Consider the following 15,618-nt stretch of genomic DNA (forward strand, 5'->3'; position numbering starts at 1 on the left):
AAAATTGTTGAAAGAGTAAAGAAGATTCACTAGCTTTATATTTTTTTAGATTGGCCTAGTCAGTGTGAAGGTAATTAAATGCTAAGAGAAGAAAGAACCTCGACATTTGTTTGAAATCTGGCTGTATCTTCAGTCTTGTGTGATTATTTCTGCCTCTATTATGCTAGCTTCCTTAGGTTCTTCTGTAAATAGGCAAATCAAATTTAACCAGATATTTATACCTGAATAGAATATCTATACACAAAGTCATGACTTGTGTAAGCACATATCAAGAGAAAGACTGAGAAGTGAACCAGTCTCAGTAAGCATGTTGTAATTTGAGTTATTGCTTAATGGTCAAAAATTAACTTTTTGTTTGTTTGTTTTTAATGACAATAATAGGAAGATTCTGAAATCTAATCAAATACAGGAATATTTTTTAGTGAATAAAAAATGGGTTATGCATTTCCTTTATTTTGAAAAATGTTTACAAAATGTTGAGAAAATTACACCTTGGTTGTTAGGTTTGAAACATTTAAAAGGGTGGACAAGTTATATGGTTAATTTAGGACCTTGAAATAGCACAAAAGAATGAGTTATTCAGTAAATAGTCATGGAGAACCTCTTTGGGGCATACATTTTAATTGAAACTTGGGATACAAAGTCAGTTATTGGGGAACTCACAGTGCGTAAGGAAGATGGGTTTCCACTGTATTGATTGGACTTTTGGAGACCATGTGTCCTGGCATTCTTGTGGTAGTGGATCATGTCCGCATATAAGATAGTTTATGTATTTTTTTCCTCTACCTAAAACAAGCATATAAAAATATTCGTAACCTGAATTTGTCATATCATAGAGGCAAACAGTACTAAAGATGAATGAAATGAGTAAGGATAAGTTAGCATTTTGAAGTGTCCTAAAGTTATCTTAAATGAAAGCTTTTTTCAAAGAAATTTTTGGTAGATTACAATTAGATTTAGAATTCATAAAATGAATTCCTCAAGGGAAACTGTCTTACTTGTTTTTGTCTCCTGGTAACCTTGGAGAGTTCTGGGCTTTGATAATGGTTCTATTGCCTGATTGAATTAACACAAATATATTAGATGTATGTATCTTTCATCCTAGAAACAATAAACTGTTTTCTAATATGGTCATGTATTACCCAAACTAATAGAGGGAACAGTGTGGAGTTCCAGGGAGAGGGATTAGGTTAGGTTAGATCATAGTAAAATCTTATTAAATAAAATCCTATTAATTTAGGATTCTGAGTAATTTGATGTAGGCTGAGTTAAAACATAAGCTGATGTGGAAGCTATTGTTTTCAGGCACTTTGGGTTTGCTCATTTGCATTAGTACAATGAATGTGACAATTTAAAATGATCAAATTATCTATTCATTAAGACATATCAGCAGGGACTGGTACTTGGCAACACTTGGCTAATTAGTTTGTTACAGTATTTTTGTGAAAGCAATTGAATTTTATTTCTTTAACATTTCTCTCTAATCCAGTCTTATCTATCTTTATTGTTTCTAGTAGCCTGAGTTATTTTTAGTGATAATTGTAGAGGTGGCATTTTACTGTACTTATGTATATTTGTCAAATTGTATTCAATTTTTAATAGTTCAACTTGATCAGCATTAAGTAGAATTTTCATTCAGCTTGAAATACTATAGATGCCTTGTTTTTATTAGGTCCCATTTTATTTGCCAAGCATTTTCAAGTCATTGATTTAGTCTATATATGCATGTCTGTCTGTCTGTCTGTCTGTCTGTATGTATGTATGTATGTATGTATGTATGTATATGTATGGCAAACTTCCTATATGGCAGGTTCTAGTAATACTAAGATGAAAGGATATAGTCTTTGTTTTCAGGGATCCAAGAAATTTACTGTTTAGTACAGGATGGTATATGGCATTGTGGAGGTATGTAAGTATCTCTGGAACATACATGAAGAGACTCACCAGTTTCCCTGATGCAGGGGAAAGGGGAGTCATTCTAGGCACAATGAAGAACATATGCAAAGATGCAAATGTGTAGCAGGTCACATTGGGGTAATGACTTTAAGTAGTACTATATGAAACTGGGATATGCATAGGGTAAAGGAAATTGATCCTGGAGTGGATACTGGGCAGGCATTTGGAAGCAAGATCCTGAAGAACCTCGAAGTCAGACAGGAGGAGGCGAGAGTTCATCTAAAGTATTGGGATAATCAGATATAGAGGAGATAAAGTTATATTAACAGGACGATAGACGTTTTGGTGGGGATCTTGAGACAGAATACCTGGTAGAACTTGTAGAGCAGTGGGAATAAACCTCGATGTCTGAGTACTACTACAGTATTTAACCCCTCACTTATATCAAGGGGCTAGGTGTTAGGAAATGAGAGGGTAAGTGAAAAGAAGAGGGAGGCTTCTTGGAGAAGGTTGCTGGAGTGCTGAGTCCTACAAGTGCTAGCCCCTTATTTTAAGCCTCATGACAGAGACTTCGGCAGAACCCTACACCGCTCCCCACCCCCATCTGCTGGATGCGTATCCCTTGCAGTTGGAGCCTACAGATGTATAAGGTGGGTTGGCCACTGCCCAGACATCTAAAAGGGAGTGATGGGCTGGCTAGCTCTTGTGATGGTAGAAGCGAAGGAGAGAGTACTGCAGTGTAGGGATTGGTTGGAATGCCTAGTTGTCAAGCAAAAGGTATATTAGTGTTTCCTGTAAAGAAAATGTGGGCAGCATGGGCAAGAGAACTACAGTTGAATTGTCTCATCTCATTTTATACAGGCCTCTGCTGAGAGAAGCGGTATTCTTAGAGGGGGTGGAACAATTAAACCAGGAGAGAGCATCTCACCTGCCTCAAAAGTCTAAGGAGAACTTAATCTTGTAGGCTTGGGCTGTTTGCCATGAGCAGTAGGGGAATCCTTTTGAGATATGTGAGCTGTAAAGACAGTGTGAGCCTGTAGCAAAGGAGTGCTGACACTGCCCCTCAGAGGAGTCTGCCCTATCCACAGATGGAAGGGGGGAAGCCAAGCCTATCAGCATCCATTAAAGGTAGTGAGGTTAAGGGAACCCCTGAGAATTCCTCCAACTGTCACTATAGCCCTTCCTTTGCTGCAGAGATTCTAGCTTTAACTTTCTTAATCTCATCAGCCAAGCAGTAAGAAATGTATATTTGTTCTTAGGTTTTGGCTTCTGTGGGCAAACCATTTATTGTAGTAAAGATTCCAGAGGGTTGGTTCATTTTATACCTTTTCTTTTGGTTTCCACTTTTCAATTTTTTCGTGCTTTGTTGAGGTTTACAAATGGAGGGCTCAAAATTCACTATCTAAAGCTTTTCTTGGTGATGTCATATGATCTTTATAATTAATGGTGCATTGCTGAAATGTTGTGAAGCATAAAAGTAATTGCAGTAACCAGTTATGCCCATTCTATCCGTTTTTCCTCCTTTGAGACATTAGTGGAATTTTATTTTACCCACATGAAATGAGGAACCTTATGCACATTTCTGTTGCCTGGTGGAGAATTCTTGATACCTGTTTTACAGTGCTCAGTGAGCATTTGATGAGTTCTTAGTTATTTTTGAAGCCAGGGAGGGTTCAGGCAATGGTCTGCAAAATTGTTGAAGAAAGTCCAGGAATCTTTTTTAAAACAGAAAAATGAAGAATCGTGCATGCATGTATTAGGTTATCTTAAATCAAATCCTAGCTGAAGCTGTAGTGACACATGCTGTTCGTGAAAGACTTAATATAGTCCTTCTAATCGGATGAATTGTCTTGTTGTGCAAAAACTGTTATTACACTGTGTGTGAAACCAACCATGCTGCAGGGGGAAAAATTAAATCGCCTGACTGAGAGGTCACTTGTGAATAGTAACACAAGATCTATTACCGTTATTAGAGACTCTGGAGGACATTCACCCTTTTATGGTCTTTCAACTGCTGGAATGAAATATTTTAGTGGTAAATGACACCCTTCTGGGAAATCCTCCTAAGGATTCTTTTTTTTTTTTTTTTTGGCTGTTTGTATGCTTAAAAAGCGGGGGAGGGGCTTCAGGGAAAAATTACATTGTTCCTTTAAGATCACTTAAAAATTTTACTTATTTTTGATTTGGTGTGATGACAATTGCCATTCAATTTTCTTCATTACACCATTTTTAATCTGGGTCTATTAGAACCACACTTTATCTTTCATAACATTTCATGCATATTCTGTAATCTTCTGTAGAGAAATTCATGATAACATGAGAGTTTATAGTTTATGTCAAAATCTGGATTAAGCACTTTAAAATATACGAAATGAAAAGTGTCTGCTTATTTTGTTGATTTTCTTTCAAGGGTCTTTTGAGTGTATATAAGGAAGATTATATGAGCATGTATTTTAGTTCTTCATGGCAACCCTGCTGATGGTAAATATTTTAAGAAATATTTTGAGAAGTATTTGAATAGCTATTGATCTGAGATGAAGCTTTATAACACAGTTATTAAATTGGGAACCAGAGTTCTCTTCCAATGGATTATATTCATTATAAACTGTCAATCCATTCATTATAGTTTATTACCACTCTGGAACTTTCTGCCTTTTTGCTCTATGGTGAGATTAGGTTTGGTGGAGATAAGAAAGAAATAAGAATAGCTACCAGTAGCATTGCAAATGATCAGGGTAATTTGTTAATTTTGAAGTCAAATTACTGACTTTTTCCCTTTCCATTATTTGACTTCAGTATCTTTTTTCGTTCTTTCTTCTAAGCTTCCTTACTTTATTGCCTAAAAGATATGGAACTGTTAGAGTTATGTGAATAGGCATATAAATTCTGTTGTATTTCTCAATGCCCGCTTTTGTTACAGGTATTTTGATAGGTTCATTAAAACATATCTCTTGAAATGGGAGTTTTTAGAAGAAGGAATAGAGGGAAGGGAATACATTGTCTCTAGGAGTAATACATAGATATTTGAGTTTCACCTGGAAATAAAAATAATTTAGTAAAATGGAAGATAGAAACCCTTTGTCAGGTTGCTAATGAGAGGCTTGACCTAGCTGCTGCTGCTGCAGCATCTTTGGGGATGATGAGAGATGCAAAATGCGCTGTTGCTAGGCAACTCTCTTGCCTGCCTTTGGAGCAGGTTCATATGTGCTAAGAGCTAATGAATCCCCATGTCTGCTCTTTGAAACTGTTCAAAAGCCAATGAAGACATACCCAGACATTTAGCATTTACAAGTACCTGAACCATTCTTGTCATGTCATTTACTCATTAAAAATTAAATTGACCATTAATGTATACTAAATATTGCTTATTTTTTCAAGGTAGACAAAGATTTGAGCCCTAATAAATGTATTTTCAAAAAGGATTTCAATAAGGAATGACTTGGTTCTGACTGATGCTGGTTAGATTATTCTATGTGAAGGCTATTTTAAATTTGAATGCTTTACTTTTTCCGAAAAGTGTTAAGCTACTGAAACTTGCCTCTTTAAGCCTCTTAGAAAGCTTTTAATGACACCGTCTTCATGCCTTGCTCAAACCAAGAATATTATTTCTGAAGACCATAGGAATCTGGAACCCAGAATTAATTTTGTGAGTGGCCTGTCTAAAGATCCCCCTCCTCCCAAATCCTGGACAGTAGCAATAAGATAAGCCACAGAACATGAATTAAAGTCTGTTAATAAGCATCACTGAATCAGATAATGAATTTAACTACTTGTAAGATCCCACCCAACTTCTAATACCTGTCTCTCAGGGGTGTTGTAAAGATTACAAGATCTCGCGCATGTAAAAACATTGTAAAATACCCTATAAATGACAGTTCTTGCAGTGATTTCTAAGGGATTCTCTAAATTCAAGAAACATTTTGTGTTGTTCGATTATTAGCTATTAGTCAGGCTTGTTAATTTTTAGTAGGATATGTGATAATTATAGTGGGATTTATTTGTAACAGTATTTAACCTATACCTGTATATTTATATTATATTTTTATTATATTTTCATTGCATTAACCTGTAATTTCTCTTAATGTCACAGAATTTAATATAATACCATGTGATAGAAGTCACTCACATATTTATTACTTAAAATTGTGTAAACCTTCTGAATAGACTCTCTAAGTTGAATTGTTTCATTACTTGTAATATTGCAAAATATACTGGAGGTCGATGTCTGTGTTTTCTCATCTGTAAAATGTGAATAGAAGAACCCAACTAATTAACTTCATTGTGTGGATTAAATGAGATAATTCAGAGTATGGTACCTGGTTTATAATCAGTGCTCAATAAAAGTGATGTATTAAAATTGTAGTTGATTTTCATAGATCCTTTTATTCATTTCACAATTATTTATTTGTTGCCTCATGTTCTAGGAGCATTGTCAGGCTCTTTAGCAAGACAGACATGTTTCTTGCCCATTTGGTGCTTATTGTCATACTTCATTCCCCAACTACATGAAGAGAGATATTAGCTGTTTTCTCTGTGTGCCTCTTTTTATGTGTGTGTATATGTGTGTATGGGTGTTTTAAACTACATTTAGATACATAAAGGGAATGGAGAATAATATTGTTCAGTAGAAATATAATATGAGCCACATATATAGGTTTAAATTTTGTGGTAGCCACATAAAAAAGTGAAAATAAATAGGGAAAATTATTTTTAAAAATGTTTTACTAAATTAAGTATATCTGAAATATTATTTCAATATGATCTAATCAAATTAGTGAAATATTTTATATATATTTTTTGTACTAAATCTTCCAAATCTGATTTATAATTTACCCTTAAAACACATCTCAATTCATATTAGCTACATTGTAAGTGCTCATTAGCTACATGTGGCTAGTGGCTACTGTGCTGAATAATGCTGAAATAGTAAAAAAATCTCAGTGCTCATTTTTTTTCGATATAAATGTAAATAAGAAATGTGCTTCTTATTGGTTTAATTCGCTGAAAATAACCTTGCAGTCTCTGTAGCGGAGTAGAAGCTTAAAATGATTAAGAATATTAATACTTAAAAACAGAGTTTTCAGGGATATACTAAGAGAATAATAGAATCATGTAGCTTTATTTGAGTGGAAGTAGCCAGTCTCAATACTTACACTTTGTAACCCTTCCTTCTGAAGTTAGTTTTGAATTTAATTTAGCTCATGTTTACTGAGTATTTATTTGCTCTATGTGTGGTCCTGAGCAAATACAAAGATTAGACCCAGGGTTGCTGCCTTAAGGTGTTCACAGGCTAGTGTGGGTAGCAGTTTCGGGATTAATACTGTTACCCAAAATATACTGAAAAGGTGTACACAAACCTAGAGTGACAAACAGTACTTAGAATATTCTTTTCCTAGAAAGGGGCAAACGGTTTATTATTTTAGAATATTTTTCATAGTTATAAATTATTTCATAGTTGTAAATTATTATTTTCATGGTTAGTGAATGGATAGTTGAACCAACAGTTTGAAAAAGGAAGAACATGTACAAGTTCCATGAGCAAGAGGAAGGACTAGATGTGCCTTGAAAAATAATCCAAGCAAGAAGGTAGGGGAGACTTTGTCCCCTGATATCATCTGTCTTGTATGGGCAGGAAATCTGACCTCAGTTTTATTCCTCCACTGAGCCTTTGCCCCCTTGCCTAGAATAATATTTATATGTAGTAATAATATATAAATATCTAAATAATAGAGAATTATGTACAGTAGTCATAAATAAACCTATTTGTCTTAATGCACCTCCCTCCAATATACTCATGCATATGCACACAAAGGCATTATGTTATATATGTTTCTTTGCAGTTTGTATTTTTCTCATCAATGTTATAGCCATCTATCAGTTAGTTTACAAGATTTATGGTTTTTGAAGGATGCTGTTGTTCCACAGTGTATTAACAGCTTACTGTATGCATGTTTGTATTGATAGATGTTTAAGTCATCTACATTTTTGTTGTTGTTGCTGCTGCCATTACAGATAATATAGCAAACATCTGAGGCACTCTTGGGCACACCGGCCTTTTAGAACAACATTGTCCTATAGAACTTCCTACAGTGATGGAACTGTCCTGTAATCTGCTGTTTAATATGGTGACCACTTGTCATGTGTGACTATCGAGTACTCTAAATGTGGCTAGTGTGACTGAGTAACTGGAGTTTTAATTTTATTTAATTTTCATTAATTTAAATTCAAATTTAAATAGTCACATGTGACCAGTGTCTATGTATTGGGTTGCCCAGCCATTCTGCTAAAAAGGAAAAGCAGTCATTGTTACACTATTTAGTGTTTTGTGCTTATCAAGGACTATCTTGAGTTGTTGTTTTCTTGTACTTATATCTTAATTTATGTCTATAGAAACTATTTTCTATACTTTTAATCTTCAAGTTGAGTTTGGCTTATTTAATCAATAATGATTGAGATTAAGTAGGGACTGTCTTTTCTCAGTTGTGTCATTAAAACCTAACGGTATCAAGAGTGGAGTTTGCCCTCAAGTGTTTTTGATTGTTAGGTATATAATTCATAAGAAAGTTTATTCTTACTGTTCATATTAGAACTTTAGAAGTTACTCTTTAAAAGTCCTGCATAACATTTCTTTTTAATTGATGGTTTCTTTTAAAGCAAAATATGAAATGATTCTGGGTCAGGGGTCTTAGAGATGACCCCCAGGTTTCTTGATTTGCTATAAGGACTCACAGGACTCAGCATATATTTGCAACTATGACTATGACTTTTTACAGCAAAAGGATAAGAAGCAAAATCAGTAAGGGAAAAGGTTCATTGCGTAAAGTTCAGAGGAAACTGGGCACAAGCTTTCAAGAATCCTCTCCCAGGGGAGTCACACAGCATGCAGTTAATTACGGCATCATCAAATCATGGCAACATTTGGGAAGTGTTATGTAGGAGGGAAGCTCATTAGAAACTTTGTGCCTGAGGTTTTTATTGGAGACCGGTCAGCTCAGGCACAATGTTTTGTATACTGTGTTTAAACAAACAGTTAAAGGCACACCCATATCAGTAAAGAATGGTAGGAAACCCTCTCCAAATCCGCTTTCTAAGATCCTACCTGAAGGCTAACTTTGCAAGCAAGCCTTTAAGGATGGCAGCAGACTCAGACCTGTTACGTTAACTATTTTCTACACAAATATTTACTTAAATTTTTATTAATTTGGGTTATGTTTTATATTTTTAAGTAGTAGATTCTAAATCAATCCTTACCGTTTCCTTTTCTCTTTCCCTTTTCGATATTTTAATGTATAAGTTGAATGTCTCCTAAGTAGGCAGTTATCATTCTCTTATTTTGAGTACCTTTGATTATAGAAAACATAATGCCTTTTGGGACAGCCTACTCTATCCTCTAGGCATTTTTTTAAAAAACTTTTCTGTATTAAACCCATATATAACTTTCAGTATGGGCCTTGGGATTACCTAAAACAAACCTATTTGTTTTTTAAATGTTAGCCTTTTAAATATTTGAAGATACCCATTTTATCAATTCTTCTGTTCTGTTGTACAGGCACACAGAATTTTGTTTTCTTTGCTCTTTGCTCGTTTTTCTTTGTGGTTATAACAGAAAATTCTATTTATAGTATTTTTTTCCCCCTGGCATATGTTTTGCACATTGTATTGGTTTTTTATGAAAGTTTTTATTTTGTTTTACCTGATTTACTTTGACGTAAAAATAATACATGTTCTTTTGTCTCTTAGCTTTTATTTCTCTTTTGTTTTAAAAAGTACATTTATTAAAATATAGAGAGAACCCTAGATTAGAATATTTTTAACATTTTATGAAAAGTTCCAAGCATATTCGAAAGTGGGGAGAATAATATAAATTACTATAAAGATAAGATAAACCTGACATATACATTCTTTAGCCTCAACAATTATCATGACATAGCTGGTCTGTATCTTCCATACCCTCCATTCTGCAGTCCCCAATGCTGTAATGTTATTTTGAAACAAATCCCAGATTTGAGCTGAACTTCTTAAGTGAATTTTAAACATTTTCTTTTTAGAAACATTGTATCACCTTTAATTCCCACAGAGTTATGAGAAATCTGTTCCACTGTATCTTTAAGTTTTATAATTTAAAAATATTTTAAACTCTAGTGTGTGAGAGAATTATTATAACTTTCAGTTTTAAAAATAGTGAGATTAAATGTTCTTGAAATTCTTATTTGCTGCTTGTTTTTTTTTTCTTGTCAAGTTTTAGATTTATGTGATTTGTCTAGATTTTTTTTTTTTTTTTTTTGCGGGTGGGGGGGGAATGAATGAGAACTTGTATTTAAACATTTTTACATTCTTTATTTAGAATATCAGATCATTGGTTCATAATCATACACACACACACACATGTTGTTGTTTTTTTTATTTTAAAAACAAACTTAGTGAATGCTTTTCTTTGTGGCGGGTACTGAGTTACTTTGGCTGGGTGTAGAATCCTGGACTGGGAACCATTTTTCTTCATGATCTTGTTTGTTTGCTTCCATTGCTTCCATAGTTTGTGGTGTTGATGTGGAGAAATCCATTTTTATTGTGATTCTTAAATTGCAGAGTATATGTTTATGTGAATCTACTCCTCATTTTTACTTTTCCTCTCTGGAAGATTGTAGGATCTTCTATTTGTTCCTGGTACTCTATAAATTAATGATGATGTGCCTTTATGTGAATCTCTTTTATTCAGTTGTACTAGATAATTGGCAACTCTTTTAAATCTGGAAATTCATGTACTTAAATTCTGGGGAATTTTTTAAATTATTTTTTTATTAATTTCTTTACTGATCTTTTTTTTCTGGATTTATTAAACTAATTAATTATTTTTATTTTACAGTTGACATACCAATATTATTACATTAGTTCCATGTGATTTCATTCTGGAACTTCCCTTACTTGGATCCTGAATTCCTTTACTGGTCTTATAATTTTCTTTTCTTTTTTTTTTTTTTTTTCCCAGTTCCTTCTCTCTGCTTTTTTACTCTACTCTTTGGGTAACCTCCTTAACTTTGTTTGTAAATATTATTGGATTTTCTGTTGTGCTAAGATGTTTTTAATTCAGCAGCTCTTTTAGTTTGTAAATGTGCTTCCTTTTTAATTGTATCCATCTTTATTTAATAGTCTTTTATTGTTTCAGTGCTTAGTGAGCCCTTTCTAGAGAACATGTAAATATTCACTTAATATTTCTTCTGGATTCTCTTTGATGTTTCATTCTGGAATCTATCTGGAACTTTTTTATGTTTTTTTTTTTTAAAACACCTATAGCACCTGATATTTCTAGGTGGTTCCCTTCTATCATGGATGTGACGGTCAGTGTCTTCTAACATTTATTTTACTTTTCTAACCTAACAATTTTGTTTAATGTAGAAGATTATGCAAAAATAGAAATTTACTAAATCCATTTTTTTTGTTATTTCTTATCACTACACTGTCTACTCCAAACAATGGAATCAGTCGTTTTTGTTATACTTTGTTCCAAGATATTTAAATCAATCCTTTTTTTTATGTTTCTGGCTTTTTTCGTTAATTTTACAGCATCCTGGGTGTGAATCCTCCTGGTTAATTCATTCTAATTATTTGTTTACCATTATTTGTTTAGACTCCATTTAGTGGTCAATCTTAAATATGAGACTGAATTAGAACTTTATAAAATTCATGGTATAAGATATTTACCACCTATTTAAACTTCAAAGGATTGTTGTCATTGAAGAAGGAAAGTAAGGATTTGGAGTCGTATTTATATTCAGCCAACTTGTGTTGGTCATTTAATCTTTTTCCCCTCAAATGTAGTATGGTTTACATTTACTGTTGTCAGTCTTGCATAGTTTTTCGTATTCCAATAAATTGACCTGACTGGCATAGCTTTGGGTTCTGTAATTTACTATTTCAATAAATTCAAAAGCATTGAATCTCTCCAGTTTTATTACATAGTTGCTTACATAGCTGATCTGTATTTAATTATGTCTCATTGTTGGGAGGCATTCATACTCTTCTTCCAACTCTCTGATATGAAACACATTGCTAGTGACAGTAGTAGAAACTGACTGTACCTAATTGAAAGGAAAAAATACATACATTATACTTATCAGACAGTGGCTTTTAACTTTTGTTCTGCCAGTCAGTTCAGGAAGGAAATTTTATGCTTATAGGAATTCAGTCATTATAGTTATCATTTATAGCAAGTTGTCAAAATGTTAGCAATTTAGAAAATTAATGTTGATTATACTTTTTCTTGCTGGCGGTTATATATTAATAGAGCGGCTAGCCATTATTTTATGATTTAAATTTTCTTATACCGTTTTCTAAGCATGTCAGTTGTCTCTGAGAGATAATAAAGATCTGGATGGCTAAGGAGACTAACCCAGAAATCAAATTTAGGTAGGGTAAGGTCATGGTTTTTGTCTTCCAAGTATTTCAGACTCCTCAAGTGATAGGATACTTTCTCTTATTCTAGACTGTGATAGTTCCTCTGTTTCACTATACTTGGAGCTCCTGTATCATTGACCTTATTTTCTATATACTGGGAAATTCTTAACTTATATTCTGATGATGTCCTGGTAACATTTACATAACGTGATTTTTTCTGATTCTAAGTTAATTTGTTTAGAATACTAACTTTAAGTACTTTTCTTTGCAAGTGGTAGGCTTTTAATAATGGTTTACAGATTCAAACAGCTGTAACATTATTATAAGATATAGCTTGTTAAATAGAATTTGAGCAGATAAATTAGGAGTGGTTCATGCATTCTAAAAGCATTTTACGGTATGCTGGGAACCAGAGATACAAAGGTGAAAAAGAAGTCATCCTTGCTTTTGGTAAGTCAAAGTGGCAAGTGTGTGAGCTTTGGAGGTAAATTGCTTTGGTCCAATCCTAACTCCAGTATGTCCTAGCACTGTTACTTTGGGCAAATTATTTGGCCTTTACGAGCTTTAGTTATATCATTTGAAATGGTGATAATCATGATTTTCTATAAGGTGCTTGGGAGAGCATAGTAACTGTTCAGTAAATGTTGGCTGTTATTATTAGAGGAGTCATTGTAGATCAGGTGCTCAAGCTGGACTGGAATAAGGCAAGAATGAATATCAAAAATAAAGAAGATTGCATGGTAGGGGCCTTTGTTATTGTAGATATCTTTCTCCCCTTGACCGTATTTGACTTTCGAAGACCCTAGACCACTTTTTAAATTAGAATTTATTATATAAATATATTTGGAACAGTAAAATAAAATACCATGTTTACATTTCTTTGATGTTGCTGCATGCCCACAGGTTCCTCATAAGTAGAAGGGATGGTTAGCTTTTTAACACTTCTGTCCATGGACTGCTTTCCAATGTATTGCTTAAATAATGAGACACCATAAATACAAATATCAAGTAATTAGAAAGGTGGAATCCACTAATGTTGAAAAGCATAATAGTAGTTATGTCCTTTTCTGTAGAACAAATTATCTTTTAAAGTTTCAATGTTAAAATTATTAAAGAATTCATTTATATTTTGTTTTTATGAACCATTGAAGCATATTCATTGTTATATAAAAATTTGTTTTATCTTTTCATTTTTAACAACATACTATATTACCTTATTGTTTTATAAATAGCAAATATACTTGCATATTTGGAATTTACTTCTGTTTTTTTCACTGGACAAAGTTTAATACAGAGATGGTTCAGCATTTATCTAACTATATGAATAAAATACAAACTAAAAGTTCACTTTTGTGGTTCAAGTCTAGTTTTATAAAACATGAGTCTGAAAAGTTAAAGAAAAACAGATACTGCTTTCAGTTTTTGCCTTTTCCATTAGATGATCATGTCTTGAGTTATGTTTTTTCCAGTGGTATCTTTATTTTCTATTTATATTAATTTATTTCTATATTTCTTACATAGTAATAAAGTATTATTTCATACTTTAAAAAATGAAGGATAGTTATAAACATTAATTATATATTTTCTCTTTTGATAACTAAGATGAATAGTAACAAAACTTTATTTCTAATAATTTATAAGTAGATAGCACTACTCATGATTTTCATTATAGAACTGTCTGAAAGAATTTTCTGTTATCTGTGTAACCTCATACAGTGTTGCCAACATGGATATTTTTCATGGAATCTAAGTTAAAATTTTAAACTCTGTTCTTTATATAATTAACTCCAGGTTTGTATCTCCCAATTGTTTTTTCCTGTATGTTTTGCCCAAATACAGGGAGGAGGCTTACATGAGAGCTCTTTATTCTGTTATAGATAGCCTGGACTCTTTGGCTGCTTTCACTTTGCCAAGGTAGAATGCCGGGTGAACTAAGATGTGGACTCCCATCTTTATTCTGCCACCAGCTAACTTTATGATTTTTCTGGGCCTCAGTTTCATCATCTGTAAAATTAAATTCTTTAAGTGAATTTGACAAAAACTCTTCTGACTCAAGAAACCATCTCATGATTTTTAAAAAAAATTGTAGTAAGTTCATAACATAAAATATACCTTCTTAATCAAAATGTTAACATGCAGTACAGTATTGTATACAATTTTTCATCTCGCAAGAGTGAATATACTATTGAATAGCAACTCACCATTTTCTACTACCCTTAACCCCTGACAACCATCATTTTACTTTCTTCTAGGACTGACTACTTTAGATACTTCATACAAGTAGAATCATGCAGTATTTATCCTTCTGTGACTGGCTTGTTTCACATAGCATAATGTCCTCACGATTCATTCGTGTTGTAGTGATGGGATTTCCCTTTTTAAGGCTGAATAATATTACGTTGTATGTATATATCATCTTTATTTATTATTCATTGATGGCTATTGTGAAGCATTCTGCAATGAACATGGAGTACAAATATCTCTTTGAGATCTTGATTTCAATTCTTTGAAATATTTTTGAAAATGCCCAGGTGTGTTTTAGTATAAAAGCCAGCAGTGCCAAGTTAAGCAAGTAAAACAATTGAATTTTCTTTATATTCCAGAAAATGTTACAGAAGTTTGTGTTTCAATAAAAAGACTATTGTTTTAGAACAGGCAGCTGACAGCAACTGTGCAGTTGATTTTTCTGTGAATAGACTTTGAAAAAGACTACTGCTTATCCTGACATTTCCAAAGTGAGATTGCTGGATCATATGTTCATTTTATTTTTAATTTTTGAGGAAACTTCGTACTGTTTTTCATAGCAGCTACACCATTTTACATTCCACCAACAGTGCACAATGGTTCCAATTTTTCCATATCCTCACCCAGACTTGTTATTTTCTATTTTTATCAATAATGGCCATCCTAACATGTGTGAAGTGATATCTTGTGGTTTTCATTTGCATATCCCTAATTAGTGATGTTAAGCATCTTTTCATATACCTGTAGCCATTTTTATTTCTTTTTTGGAAATGTTTATTCAAGTCCTTTGCTCTTTTTTTTTAATCAAGTTATTGTTTGTTTGTTTTTGTTGTTGAGTTGTGTGAGTTCTCGATATATTTAGGATATTAACCCCTTATCAGATATATGGTTTGCAAATATTTTATACCATTCCATAGGTTGTGTTTTTTACTATGTTGGTTCCTTTACTACACAGAAGGTTTTCAGTTTGATTTTGGCCCATATGTCTGGTTTTGCCTTTGTTGCCTGTACTTTGGTATCATATCCAAGAAATCATTGCCAAGACCAATATTATGAAGTTTTTCCCTTATGTTTATTTCTAGAATT

General features: G+C 33.0%; 1 protein-coding gene across 4 annotated transcripts in view; it reads left to right on the forward strand.

Moving 5' to 3' along the window:
• Positions 1–15,618, forward strand: part of FOCAD (focadhesin) — a 247,973-nt gene that overhangs the window by 89,501 nt on the left and 142,854 nt on the right. The gene's annotated exons all lie outside the window — the stretch shown is intronic.

This window comes from Rousettus aegyptiacus, unplaced genomic scaffold, assembly GCF_014176215.1.
Source record: "Rousettus aegyptiacus isolate mRouAeg1 unplaced genomic scaffold, mRouAeg1.p scaffold_m13_p_3, whole genome shotgun sequence".
NCBI classification, from domain to species: Eukaryota; Metazoa; Chordata; class Mammalia; order Chiroptera; family Pteropodidae; genus Rousettus; species Rousettus aegyptiacus.